The 14593-nt window shown below is 44.8% G+C and overlaps 1 protein-coding gene across 7 annotated transcripts in view; it reads right to left on the bottom strand.

Annotated features, from left to right (window-relative positions):
* NCOA7 (nuclear receptor coactivator 7) overlaps positions 1 to 14302 on the bottom strand; it is a 131787-nt gene extending 117485 nt beyond the window's left edge. For 2 of the 7 annotated variants that reach the window (XM_084777001.1, XM_084777002.1), the window contains exon 1: positions 13529 to 13791. The gene's annotated coding sequence lies outside the window, so the exon portion shown is untranslated. Of the gene's footprint in view, positions 1 to 13346; positions 13797 to 14161 lie in introns of those variants that run through there. The other 5 variants (XM_084776999.1, XM_084777000.1, XM_084776996.1 and 2 more) reach the window with 5 other exon arrangements.
* Positions 14303 to 14593: the final 291 nt, after the last annotated feature.

The following is a 14593-nucleotide window of genomic DNA, read 5'->3' as shown; positions in this document are numbered from 1 at the left end:
AAAGGGTGATAAGATATGCTAGACAGGCTAGTGCAATTGTGGCACAGAGATTGTGGAAGTAGCCAAACAGTATTTAATTTGAGTTAAGACCCGCTCTACGAGATGGAACCCATACCCAACACTGCTTGGGTGGCCAACAACCTGAGACTGCACAGACCACGGTCCTAGGTAAAAATGAAATACTATTGTTCTGCTATAGCAGCGTATAAACAGCCCCTAAGGACATTCTGCTGTACTCACAGATCTGTGCCATGATCAACCATCATCAGAGAAGCTTCCTGTAGCAGCGGATGGGAACAAACACAGAGACCCATGGCCAGACAAGAAGCAGAGTGAGAGAGCTTGGGACACTCAGCCTTAAAGGGGATGTCCTCATCAGACCCTTCCCCTTAGGGCTCAGGGAACCCTATGCAAGAGGAGGCAAAAACAGAGAAAGAGCCAGAAGTGATAGAGGACAACAAAAGGAATCAGGCTCTTCTAATACAACAGGGCTGGACCACATACAGACTCACAGAGACTGCGGCAGTATGCAAAGGGCCTCCATGGGTCTGCACCAGATGGGGTCCTAGAGCCGAAAGGAGAAGTGGACACTTGCCCCATCCCTAACCCAGAAGCTGTGTCCAATTGATAACCACTTTCACATGAAAGAGTGTTTTTTCTCCAAGGGAGCATCACAGGAAAATAAACTACTCTTAAGGGTAGGCCCCCTGCCCTGCAGTAGGTGGCTAACGAATGGAATGCACTCAAGAGTGTCTCTGTTATTTGTTTCATAATCATGGTGGGTTTTGGTTGGTTTTGTTTTGTTTTGTTTTTTATAGGATCCCTGAGTATGCAAACGCATGTGTCTTTGCATAGGTTGGCATTTCCGGCGCTTTTTCCTTTGGTTCTTTTTCTTGTTCAGTTGTTTTGCCATATTACAATTTGTTCAGTTTTGACTTAGTTTATTATTCCTTAGATGCACAAGCAAGCAAGCGCAGAACCTCCCAACAAGCAGGTATCTGTAGGAGAAGACATAATCACAGTATGAAATTGAACCTCCACTGTGAAGTGCTCTGGCATTTTTTTCAAGGGAGGGGGTAAGGAGAGGCAAATTTAACTATAATTTTCTAAGAATCTGGGTCAAGAAACAAGCCTTTGGTGAATGCCTTTCCTTTTAAAGGATTACTCCATACAAAGTTGCTCCATACGAAGGGCTCTGCAGAATCCTGTGTAAAGTTCTCTGTGGCAGACTGGATTGCTCTGTTATGTACTTCTTCCTGTCCCGACACCCCCGTCACATGTTCGCTATGCAGTGCTTACTGTTTACACTAGTATGGGGGTATTCTTTTCCGTTGCTGTTGATAAGATATTCTGACACAAGACACTTAAGGGAGAAGGGGCCTGTTGTGGCTCACAGTTCTAGGTTATACAGGTCCACTTCCTGGAAGTCACAGTGACAGGAGGCAGATGGCCACATTGTGTCCACAGTGATGGAGCAGAGCTCACAGGATGGAGGTGCTCCCCGTCCTTTTCACTCAGTCCAAGGCTCCAACCCTTACAATGGTCCTGCCCACACCATGGGTGTGTCTTCCCAATTCAATTAACCCACAGGCCAACTGTGGTGGTTTGAAGAGGTTTGTTCCCCCATGGACTCATGTGTTTGAATGCTTGGCCCACAGGGAACACATTACTAGGAGGAGGTGTGGCCTAATTGAAGGGGCTGTGTCACTGTGGTGGCGGGCTTTGAGGCCACCTCGGCTTAAGCTCCGTCTGTGAGCACTAACAATGATGTTACTTATTCTGACACAGAGCACTAAGTCTGGCAGGTCGCTGCTCTCGACCTGATGAACCAACTTTTGGGTGGCCGCTGCCCTTTCTTCAGCTTTAGGGCAAAGATAAAGGACATGTGGAAGAGACCTGGCCCTCAGCCCTGCCAAGCTCAGCAGAGAGCAGCCAAACCGCAGTCAACCTACAGGCTGGTCAGCGTGACATAAATACTTGTGAGTCCAAAGCCACTGAGGTTTTAGAGGCTGTTGCAAAGGGTTTTCAGAACCCAAAGCCCAACGTGCCTTCAGGAACGTCCTGACCCACATATGGAGTTTCATAAGACCCAAAATCACAACAAATATAGCTGTGTTTATATGGATTTCTAGCCAGTCCTGGGATAAAAGAGTCCACAAAGAGAAGTAGCCAAATGATACAAATGACAAAAGCAGCCAAGGCCATTTTTTCAGCCACATTCAATTTGCATAGATCTAGAAAATTCCGGGCGTGGTGGCACACGCCTGTAATCCCAGCACTTGGGAAGCAGAGGCAGGTGGATCATTGTGAGTTGGAGGCCAGTCTGGTCTACAAAGTGAGTTAAGGACAGCTAAGGCTACACAGAGAAATCCTGTCTCGAAAAACAAAAAAAGAAAAAAGAAAATTCACTGCAAGGACATCAGCTGACAACTTGTGCAGTCTTGGGATATCCCAAGACTTTATATTCCTTGATGTCATGGGTTGAAGAGAATCATCCCCAAAACCACAGACGGAATTCCCAATCTTCAGTCCCTCGTCCTGGGCCTTTATTTGGAAAGCGGATCACTAAAGGTGCAGTTAGTTAAGATTAGGTCACACTTCAGTGTGTGGAGTCCTAACAGACACAATGCTTTCCTTATAAGTGACCATACATTAATAATACACATAAAGAGAACGCTAGGTAAAGGCAGAGCTTAGAGTGGTGTGGCTACAAGCCAAGGAATGGCAAGAGCCTCCAGCAAGTGACCAGAAGAAGAAGAGGCGAGGAGCGATTCCTCTAAGGGTGTTGGGTATTGTGGGAAATGTATCCCTGCTGATAAAGCAGACTGGAGGGACGTCTGCCTTCAGAAATATCAGAAAATACATTTCTATGAGTTTCAGATATTTTGTGTACTGAGTGTTTTGCCTGCACGTGTGCATGTGCACCACATACATGCCCTGTGTCCTCAGAGGCCAAAAGAGGGTGTCGGATCTCCTAGAATTGGAGTTACAGTTTTGTGCCTCCATATGAGCGGCGGGACTCGAACCTGGGTCCCTCTGTAAGAGCGACAAGTGTTCTTAACCACTGAGTCATCTCTCTAGCCCCCGTTTCTGTTGTTTCAAACCACCCTATCTATGTATGATACATTGTCATGAAAATATACTGATTTTAAACTACTTGTCTATGTTACCAGTGTTCCAAAGGCGTGCTGTTGCAGAAATGTTACTGCCTCTTATCATTTAAAGGAAATATGAGAACGTCATGTTGAATAACATACTATGTTAAATAACTATAGGCATTCACCATCTACCAACACAAGTAACTCGGGTATAACTGCATAAGAACTGACCTGGTTACCAAGAAAATACTTTGACATAAAAGAGTTTAATGTATTCTTAGAATATGTGGCTGAGAGTTATGCTACACACATCATACTTTAGCAAACTTCAGTGGACAAAAATCGTCCTGCCGGATTTCTCAGTGCACTCCTGCATGACCTGTGTCGTTTTTTACTTCACTCTCCTACACTCTTTTCAATCAGTCCGCGGAGCCTGAAAAGACATGGAATGTGTCCATGCTGTGCAGTACAAGATAGGCTCTCAAACTGGGGTGGTATGAATGATAATGGCCCCCCCCAAAGTTCATACGTTTGAATGCTTGGCCCCCACTTGATGGAAGGAAATGTTTGGGAAAGACTGGGGGGGGGGCGGGCGGGGCCTCCTCACAGGAGGATGTGTGTCACTGGAGGAGGGCTTTAAGGTTTCAAAAAACAAATGCAATTCCCAGTTAGCTCTCTCTGCCTCAGCCTGTGGATCGGGGTGTAAGGGCTCGGCTACTGCTCTCTCACCACACCCTGCCTGCAGCTATGCTCCCCACCATGATGACAATGAACTTGAACCCTCTAGAACAATAAGCCCCAATAAACTCTTTCTAAGTTGTCTTGGTCACGGTGTCTCTTCACAGCAGTGGAAAACTAAGACACACAGGAACTGCATCACAATGCCTGAGACTGGACACAGAATTTTTAAAAATTTACCTATATGTGATTGGGGGCAGGTATGGCCACAAGAGGCGGAGGCAGGCACCTGAGGAGGCCAGAGGAGAGTGCTGGATCACCCGGAACTGGAGTTACAAGTGGCTGTGAGCAGCCTGACATGGCTGTGAAGGACCCAGCCCAGGTCCTCTGCAAGAGCAGCAAGCACTCTTAACTGCTGAGCCATCTCTCCAGCCCAAATCGATTCTGACTTAGTGTTAAATAACAGAAGCCAAGCTGAGGTAATAGGACAGTAGCTCCCGTCACTATTCAGATCTCTACTTAAAAATCATATCCCACATCCATGGAAGCAGCTGAGCTTAAAATCCTATTTTCAACAAACAACAACAGCTCAAGTGTGTGTGCTAGCATACACCTTGTTTGATATATAAAATAGAAGTCATAAAAATGATATAGACATTTCTACATTTCTCTTCTCACAGCGGATAGGGTGTGTGAGTCCCGTTACAGAACCACTGGCCTAGACTGTAAGAGTAATTATATAAAATATTTCCTGAGGTTTTTGTCTTTTCTAGAAAATATAAGATCTATAAATTTATAAACTATAAACTTATAAAGAATTTAAAAGCCTTAAATACATACTATGACAGGTTCATGAAACTATCTACACCAAATAGGCGATGTTCTATAGATGACAACATGGATTCATTAGTACCTTTCTGATCCCAACAGTGGCATTCTCTGCAACCGAACAGTTCAGGCTTTAGTTCTATGGAAGGGAAATCTGGAGTTAGATTTTTCAAAGTAATAGCCTAAGACTAAGAACCTAACAATGTGATGATCTAATCCTGAAAATGAGAAAATGAGGAGCAGATACAAAGGGATGAATGAACCCCCGAAACACCATCCCTAAGAATGTCAGTCACACAGTATCCAGCCCGTGTCCTTGGGTTCCACGCATATATGGGTAGTGCTGTGCTAAGAAACCTGAAAGCCATAGAGCAACGAGGATGCAGCCCCTGGGAGCATACTATGCAGAAAACTGGGCAATAAAGCTGGCTGGCATCTAGTTCCCTTAGAATGGATGGCTTAGACAGTGTTTGTGAAATACCAGCCAGATGCAGACAACTGAAAAAGTATAGAAGAAAAGTTTCAGCTAGGAAAAGGAACAGAATGCTCAAAGGCAGGAGTCCTCTCCTGTGTGGTGGATTGCTAATGCACGTGGGTCCGAGTGGGCAACAAGACTGCATCTGTGAACCCCACGCAGATGGGGAGCCCTTACATCATCTCTGTAGTGTTCTCTGGGCTAAGTCCAAAAGAAGTCACCACTACTACAATCACAGAAGTCTTTTCGCTCGTTTTATTTTTCAAGAGAGGTCAGGGATTGAGCTCACGAGTAGAATGCTTGAGGCTTTGGGTTCTATCTGCAGAACAGCCACATAGACAGACGGACAGGCGGACAGGCAGACAGGCAGATGCACGCACGCTTGCACCACACCTCACCACACACACCACAAACTTGGGACGTGTCTATACACAAACCAAGCAAGGAAAATGCAAGAAATGCCAGCAGATGTTATGTGGGGGAAGATTCTGAGGAAGTGGCTTTACAGTAACTTCGGAAAGAAAGGAAAGTAAAATATGTCGAACTGAATATACAATCTGTAAAGGCAAGGCAAGAATACAGAAATCCTATGGTATGACATTTGCAGTATTTGATAATTATCGTTGCAAAACATGAACAAGTAAAATGCGGAAAAAAATATAAATCACCCATGCTCTCATAAAACTGAAAAAAGCTTTAATTTTTTTTTCATGATTTTGGCCTGTCTTCCATGCAGACATACTGTAAAATCAAGTTAGGATCAGTTTTCCTGACACTTCTCCCATCACTCATGCCTCCCAGAGAAACTCAGCTCACACAATCTGATTTTCTTTTTGTTTGGTTAGGTTTTTTTTTGTTGTTGTTGTTTGTTTGTTTTGTTTTATCAAAACAGGGTCTCTCTGTGTAGCCTTGGCTGTCCTGGACTTGCTTTGTAGACCAGGCTGGCCTCAAACTCACAGCGATCCACCTGCCTCTGCTTCCCAAGTGCTAGGATCAGAAGTGTGCACCACCAACGCCCGGCCATCACAATCTGATTCTTAATTCAGTCATTATGATCATCCCCCACATGGTTAAACATTATTTAAAACCATTTTGCCAATGACTACATATATATGCACTGTCATTTTTAAAATGGTTTCACTGTTGGATTTTTCTCAAATTTTTGTAATAATACAACAACAGCTAACAGAATTGCTTACTTTGCACCAGGCAGGTTTCCAAGCACTTTATATAAATTGTCTAATGTTCTGAGTGATGTAGGAAGTTAGATACTATTATTATCTTCATTTGACAGATGACAATTGAGAAATTAACCTGCCTCGGTTCACATGGGCAATAACAGTAGGATGATCCTATATCTTGCTCTTACCATGTCACCTGCCTCATTCTCACCTTAGTGTATTCCCAGAAGACAATCACCGGGCCTGAGGAATTATAGGACAAAACTGCCTTCCCTATAACAGGGTAGCAACATACTCGTGCTCTAATTGTGTGATACGAAACAGTTTCTCCTTTGTCAGCATTGCTAATAGACTCTATCTCTTCAGTGCAATGAAGTCAATGACTGTCCACATCTTAGCTATTTTAAATTCCTGCTTTATGAATTTTCCATTTCTCTTCTATGTGTGTGGTGTGTGTGTGTTTGTTTGTTTGTTTGTTTATATATGTCAAGGCATATTAAATTGAAATTACTTTGGAACATGACCTAAAACATCAAAGAATACTGCTGGTTATCTGTTGCAGTGGGGCTTATTCTTTGGGGAAACCACCATAGCTCAGCTGTGAATATCTAAGCACATGGGATTGAACAGGCCCTCCCAACAGTGAATAGCCTGAGCTGTGGTTCCCACCATACAGTAAAGGTAACATTCATTTAGGCTCTAGAATATTTGTCCCTGGTGCTTGGAGTACTTACTCTCAGTTCCTTCTATCAACATGTTTGGAAAAAAACAAATCTTTAAATGTGATCTTTGCAAGGTGAGGTCAGAATTGCAGAGAGAGGCAGATATCTGGAGAGAGCACAGCCTGCAGAACTCTCCTGCATTCTTCCTGTACCACAGGGCACAGGAATTTGCGTGAGATAATAATCTACCAGCCAGAAATTTCACACAAACAGGGCTAAACACAGTCAAAGACTGTTAATAGGTCACGAATGCCATCACCCCGTACTAGGCATTCTGTAATAAACTGAGAGGCTGGCATGCCCTCTGGGTTAGAATTTAAAGTGTCTCACATAATAAAGTTAGTTTTTAGGATGGGCTGTTTCTGGATAGGCCACGTCAATGTTGAATACTTTCGAATTCTAAATTCTAAATTCTTCTTTTTAGAGTCCTAAATTTCATGAAACCCTCATTGGAGGGGCTAAGTACCAATCGCAGAGAAAAGCCTAGCTGCTAAAGACGCTCTCCCAGACAAGGACCACAGTGCATACAAAAGTTATCTTTCAAGAGCATTGACACAATAGTTGATGAAGAGTTATTAAATCCAGCCAGGATTACTAAAAATGACAGGGACATGTATTAGATGGAGATTGAGTGGGTGGGAAGACCAAGGCATGGATGGCCAACACCTCATCTTCATTTTGTGTCGCTAACTAGGCCTTACCCGTTAATTAAAATCAGTTCACTCTGAACAGAAGGACAATTTACTACTCATGAGAAATGGCCAGACCACTAGTTCTCAGGACAGAAACCCTGTGTGGGCCATTACAGCTGCTTCAATTTACAGAATCACAGCTAAGGAAAAACTTCTGGAGAGTGCCTTGCTAAGAAAAATGGAAACTGGTGTTTTGTTTGTTTTGTTTGCTGGTTTTGTTTTGGCATGATTTCACTGGGTAGCTCTGGTTGTTCTGGAATTCACTATATAGACCAGGCTGGCCTCCAACTCACAGGAAGCCATCCATCTGCCTCTGCCTCCTAAGTGCTGGCATTAAAGGCATGCACCACCACAACCACCTAACAGACAGGTGTATTGCAAGGAAACGGAACCGCAAGGAAAAGCGTACATGATGACACGGAATTTTCATGAGACGTTTTAAAAGGCTCTAGTCAGCAGAGGAAGGGGGCCCTGTCTAAGAAAGGCTGTGGGTCAAATAGTGTCATGGAGCAGGGGACATAAAATGAAATCCTCATAACCAAGGAGAGCAAGCTACAAGGTATGAAAAGCATCTGGCCAGTCAACTGGGGGAACTCAGTCATTTACATATTGTGGTAATGAAAGAGCCCCTGATGTGGAAGAATGCTGAGTGGATGTATCAACCACCAATAAAGCGCTGTTTAGCCAATCAGCTGGGCAGAAGGACAGGAAAAGGGAGGTGGGACTTCCTGGAGGGGGAGGAGAAAGTTGGACCGTTGGAAAGGGAGAGGGTTTTTTGACTGTTGGAGGAGGATGGTGGGGACTTGACAAGGCCCAGCCCAGGAGTCATAGTGGCAAATGCTTGGAATATATATATATATATATATATATATATATATATATGTTATAAGGTTTAGAGTAGTTTGTTTAGTTTACGAGTAGATTAGAATCAGTCCAGACTCTGCCTTGGCGAAGTCCTGGCAGCTTTAAAGTAATGTTTCAGTCTCCCTGTGTCAGTTATTTGCCTTGAAGGCCGAATGGATACAAAGTACTATAACACTGGAGAAGAATGAGTGTAGTGATGCATTAGAACAAGGCTAAGGTCATAGGGTCTGTAGACACAGAGGTCAGACTGGCCAGCACAGTAATTGTTGAGCTAATCGGATCCACCCTTTAGCTAAAAATGGCTTTTGAAAAACAGCATAGAATCCAGACAGATACTCCAGATATACGTGAACTAAGTCATAAGGGTTTCGCCAACTCCAAATAGCCATGGATGTGTACTGGCTCAACGGTTCAAAAATAAGCATAATTTAACTTTACAAAAGTAGAATTTAAGTTTCATAAAACTGCGTGATAACTGTTTCCCATTTGTCTATTAGTTAGGGTTTCTGTTGTTGCAGCCTAACACCGTGGCCAAAAATCAAGATGGGGAGGAAATGGTTTATTTGGCTTACACTTTCATGTTGCTGTTCATTATTGAAGGAAGTCAGGACAGGAACTCAAACAGGGTAGGATGCTGGAGGCAGGAGCCGATGCAGAGGCCATGGAGGGTGCTGCTTACTGGCTTGCTCCCCATGGCTTGCTCAGCCTGCTTTCTTATAGAACCCAGGGCTACCAGCCCAAGGTTGGCACCACTTGTAGTGGGCTGAGCCCTCCCCACTGCTCACTAATTGAGAAGATGCCTTGCAGCCGGATCTCATGCAGGCATTTCCTCACCTGAGGCTCCTTCCTCTCTGATAACTCTAGCCTGTGTCACGTTGACACACGAAACCAGCCAGTACATCTATACACACAAGCTCCAATATACTGAAATTTTAATTCTTGTTCAAAACTTATTTAATGCAACCCATCTAAAATGTGTTTATCAGAAACATCATGTGTTCAGAGGTCAACTATGCAATTCTTCCAATTATTTGGCTTCATGTTCTGCCTTTTTTCTTGTTCCATTAAGAATGAGTCATCCAGAATAACGTAATTCAATAAAATATGAGAAATATAATTAGATAGGAATCAGAATCAAGAGAAACAAGGCAAAATAGAAGCTAACAAGCAAAGGGGGGAAGTTAGAACACTATAATATTAGCCAAGTTTCTTTCACATGCTTATTAGAATTTGAGTTGTAATTCAGCCTCGAATTCCTAGTCACCATGACAGAAAGCAGAACACCTATCTGATTCTCTTTTTGCACAATGGAAATAAAGTCATATATACTCAGAGGATAGAAGGCTTTACTTTCGCATCCAGAGCCCAATGGAATTGCCTGCGTAGACTTTAGACAGGAGCTGTAATCGGGATCCTACTCTTCATTCCCTCTACAAAGTGATCTAACAGTGACTGCCCACCGTCTGCTAAGTGAGTTCTTCACAGTGAACACAATAGAGGGGAGAGCAAGCATGCTCAACCAGGAAATCAAGACACAGTTTGGAAAGCTCTAACTAGACTCCTGGTCTAAAGAGGAAGACAGGTGGATGGCAAGACCTCTGTTTAGTTGAACCTCTAGAAAGTGGTTTTTTCTTTTTTCAATTAGTCATATCAAATTTATAGACATTCTATATTGTGTGTACAGAAATAAATTCATTTCATGTACCTAGTAAGGAGGACAAATCAAGTTTTTTTTTCCTTCAACCATACATTCCTTGTATTTGAAATGGAAGATTATAAAAATTTACTTGTGTATATTTTTCCCATAATACAATCTTGATTCAAATATATTTGTGAATTGAGGGGACTCTGTTTAATTTTAAAAAAATAATAGGGGGTGAGACTTTAAAAAACACACATTTAACAAAACTTAGACAGGTTTCTAAAATGTCAACAGGAGGAAGATAGAGATTAGATGCAGAAATCTAGGCTGTAAACTAAATTGCTGTGGTGCACCTGGAGGCAGGGTTGCAGCTGGCTCCTGAGGCAAGACTCAGGTCATGAGACATCACACGTGTGCACATACACACAAACACACACACAAAAGCCCCCTCCCTCTACATCGAGGAGAAAGCTCTGATTTGGTTGACTAATTTCAGAGCACAGGGGCATAGCACAAGTTCTACTTGTTAAGTAAACAAATAACTGTCCATAAGTTAAAAAGTAAGATTTTGGAGGAGTTGGGAAAATAAGTTAAGAGAACCGACAGAGAACTTGGGTTCAATTCCAAACACCTACACGGTAGCTCCCCAACGTTTATAACTCCAGTCCCGGGAGTTCTGAACCATTCTTCTGCCTTTTGCAGGCACTGCATACACATGGTGTGCAAGTTTATCTGCAGACAAGACCCCCGCAGATATATAAATAAATAACTTCTTAAAGGGAGTAAAAGGTGTTTCATCACCATAGGCTCTTTTAAAATGTGAGCATGGATGAACAATGCAAAGGAGTAACTCAGCATACTTGATTGTAAGACTCTACAGATGCCCTTACTTTTATTGGACATGGGAACCTACTTTGTTTTCATAAATTATAGCAATTTGGTTTATTCACACGTTCTCGCCCCACAATTCCCCCAGTCTTCCTACCTTTTAATTAAAAGTTTTTCTTCACCCATCTGAAACAATCCAACTAGGCTAAAGAAAAAACATTATTATGCTATACTTTACCAAACTGTGTGAAGATAAGAATGCTGGGCAACATTCTGCACAGGGAAGAACAACATGCATGAAAATTAGAAGGAAATTAGAAGAAAAGAAATGAGCAACACTTGGAAGGCAGAGGCACGCAGATCTCTATGAGTTCGAGGCCAGCCTGGTCTACAAAGTGAATCCAGGACAGCCAGGGCTACCCAGAGAAACCCTATCTTGAGTAGAAAAGGAAAAAAAGAAAGAAAGAAATTGTGCTAAGGAGCTAAGGACAGAATGAAAAGAAGTTAGCGATGAATTTGTGACTGAAAAACAAAGCAATATCAAAATGTGAACTTTCTCAGCATAAAAGCAAACAAAAACTGATGGAGTTGTCCTTGGGTTTAGTATGCGCTCGCTCGCTCTCTCTCTCTCTCTCTCTCTCTCTCTCTCTCTCTCTCTCTCCCTCCCTCCCTCCCTCTGTCTCTTGCTCTGTCTGTCTTTCTCTTGCTCTCTTTCTCCTAAAACAACATTATGAAGCAGAAAAGGCACTGGATCATCCAAATACCTCATTTTATAGTGGAGGATAGCTAAAATGGTCTTTCTATAGCTGAGGATGTTGCTCAAACAGGACCAGCCCAATACTCCGGAAGCCTTGGACCTAATCTTGGATTTGGTCCCTAGCATCAAAGATAAAACCACAAGTTTCTGCTTACTTATTAACCAGATGACTGCTCCTTCTTAACTTAAACTTTTTCTTTAAACATGAATTCTGCTTTCTGAGTTGTTTTTAAATGTATAGTTGAGATGGGATCGATCCGTTTAAGACTGGAAAATGGGCGTGAAGTAAACCTAAACGAAGAACTGCCTTCCTTGCTGTTGAGGCCAGAAATGTCAATGAAAAATAACCAAGTTCGCCTGTTTACAGAAAGAAGCGATTTTCAAAAATAGCTACTTGAACCAGAAACAAAACAAAACATATAATTTTAAATGGTTGGGCTATATATGTATGCATAAATTTTATTTCAAGGGCCGGGCGTGGTGGCGCACGCCTTTAATCTCAGCACTTGGGAGGCAGAGGCAGGAGGATCAGTGTGAGTTCGAGGCCGGCCTGGTCTACAAAGTGAGTCCACAACAGCCAAGGCTAACACTGAGAGACCCTGTCTCGAAAAACAAAACAAAACAAAAAACAAAAAAATTATTTCAAGCTATATTATTATATATACATACATATATAGCTTGAAAGAAAATTTCATTCATTCAACAGCCGACAAACAGCCATAAGACATCCGAGGCAGGGGAATTACTGAATGAGGGGGGGAGGGGAGGAGGAAGATGAGGAGGATGGGGAAGGAGGAGGAAATGAGGGTCATGATTCTGTCCTCTTGGTGTTTACATTGATTCAGTTCCCCAAAATCTCTAATCCGAAACAGTGCCTACAAAGCTGGAGCTTACAGTGATGATTTCGTCCAAAATTCTAAACCTTATTGCTTAGTGTAATATGCAAAAGGCAGCCTAAGAGTAAAGAATCTTGCTAAAAGCCCTAATACATGAATTTTACTTCTAGAACATTAGAACACTGAACCAGTTTCTCAGAAAGGCAAAGGTCAGCTCAGAGTTACCGGCGAGGCTAGAGACAAGGCTGCCTCTGCTGGCTAACAGGCGCATCTTTCAGACTCTTAACTCCCAACACCTGTATCAAACTTGCAGATCTCAAACCTAGGGGCTTCCATCAGCTTTATCCTACGAGAACATGCCAGCCTCATGCATCATCTGGGCAATCTGACTTCTAGAAGGACTTTCCTTAAACTAGCACCCATGGTTTTTGCACCACGGACTTTTATAGCTCACTCCGCCAGCTGTGAAATATACAACAATCCACAACCACTCCTAAATACCTCCGAAACAACTGTGGCCGTCTACATTTTAGCTAAATTGCAGGAAGAAAGCATTTGCTGACCCTGCTTTTAAAAATGCAATGACATAGTCTACTTGAGCTCGTAAAAAAAAAGGCAACGGTCTCCTCCCCAAAGAAGCTCCTAGCCAAGCTGTCCTTCCAAGCTCCCCCAACCCCCAACCGAGGGTCCCCAGATTGTTGGCGAGGAGGATCCAGCGCCCCTACGCCCCAGCTCGACCTCGAACCTTCCAAGCGGAGCGGTCCAGGTCCCCCGGGGAGTGCGCCAGCGCCATTAGCACACCTCGGAGCTCAGGCAGCCTAGGAGGGAGGCAAGTTTGGCGGCTACTAGCCGCGGCCCCGGGTTCTTCCTGGCCGCAGCATCAGCAGCGGGTGGCCTTCCAGGCCGGGCCCCGCCTCAGCCACCTACCTACTGGGCGGGGACGCGGGCTCCACGGGTTGGGGCGAAGTGGCTCGGGCGCACGCATTTCTGGGAGCGGTGGCCTCTGCCGCTTGGCGCGGGGGAGCGCATCCTTCGGTGTGGGAGGAGGGAAGGGACGGGGGGTGGGAGGATCCAGAGCCGAGGAGGAGCAAAGGGAAGTGGCAGAAGCGGCGAGGGTGCGCCCCGGCGGGGTCCCGGAGCTCCGCTCTGCCCCGAGCAGCTGCAGCCGGGATGCTCGAGCCTCGCCCAGGTGCCTGCAGCGGCGCCCACGGTCAGGGCACCCGCCGCGCTCGGGGCGGAAGGCGGGGAGCTGCAGTGGCGCGACGCCCGCCTCTAGCTCCGCCCGACCCCGGGCGCGCGCTGCGCTCGTCCGCTGCGGCGGGGGCCGAAGAACTCGGCGGCCAGGCTTAGAGGTTCGGGCTGCAGCGGCAGCATATTGCCTGCGCGGCGCCACCTCTAAGCCGCAGACCGAACAGCCTAGGTAGCGCTGGGCGCCCCCAACACCCGACCCAGCGGCTCCGCCCCGAAGAGTTGCGCGCGCGGCCTCGGCAGGCCTTGGTCTTTAGTGACGCTGCCCCCGGCGACTGTCAGGCCACTGTGAACCGGGAACTGTCTGCTTACCTGGTCCCTTATTTCATCCCCTCTAGCTGGCTTCGCTCTGGATTTTGGAAGGAAGTTCAAGTTTCTGTGCACAGCTGGAGATAGAGCTCTTGCTGGAGCCTAAAGTCTCTTTACTTGCCCTTCCACGGGCCACCATAAATTTATCCTTCGGTCTTTTCCGGCATTGCCTTTGGCAAAGGGGCCCACCATCTCCTCCCTCTCCTGTTCCCGGTACAACATCCTGTAAACTGCCAAATTGCAATCATTACAGCCCAAGCAATGTAGCAATTGGGCGGTGCAGCAGGCTCTTGGCTGAGACGCTCAAATGGGAAGACACTCAAATGGGAAGGTTTTTTGCATCAGTCCTAAGGCCTATGAGGGGTGAGCTTTGCCTGGGTATTGGATGCCATTCCCTTTACAGTCCCGTGACTAGAACTGCAAGATGACTTGGAG

Source organism: Acomys minous (assembly GCF_964271855.1).
Source record: "Acomys minous genome assembly, chromosome: 3".
NCBI classification, from domain to species: domain Eukaryota; kingdom Metazoa; phylum Chordata; class Mammalia; order Rodentia; family Muridae; genus Acomys; species Acomys minous.
The sequence above is the reverse complement of the archived record's forward strand: the minus strand, read 5'-3'. Positions and strand labels throughout refer to the sequence as shown.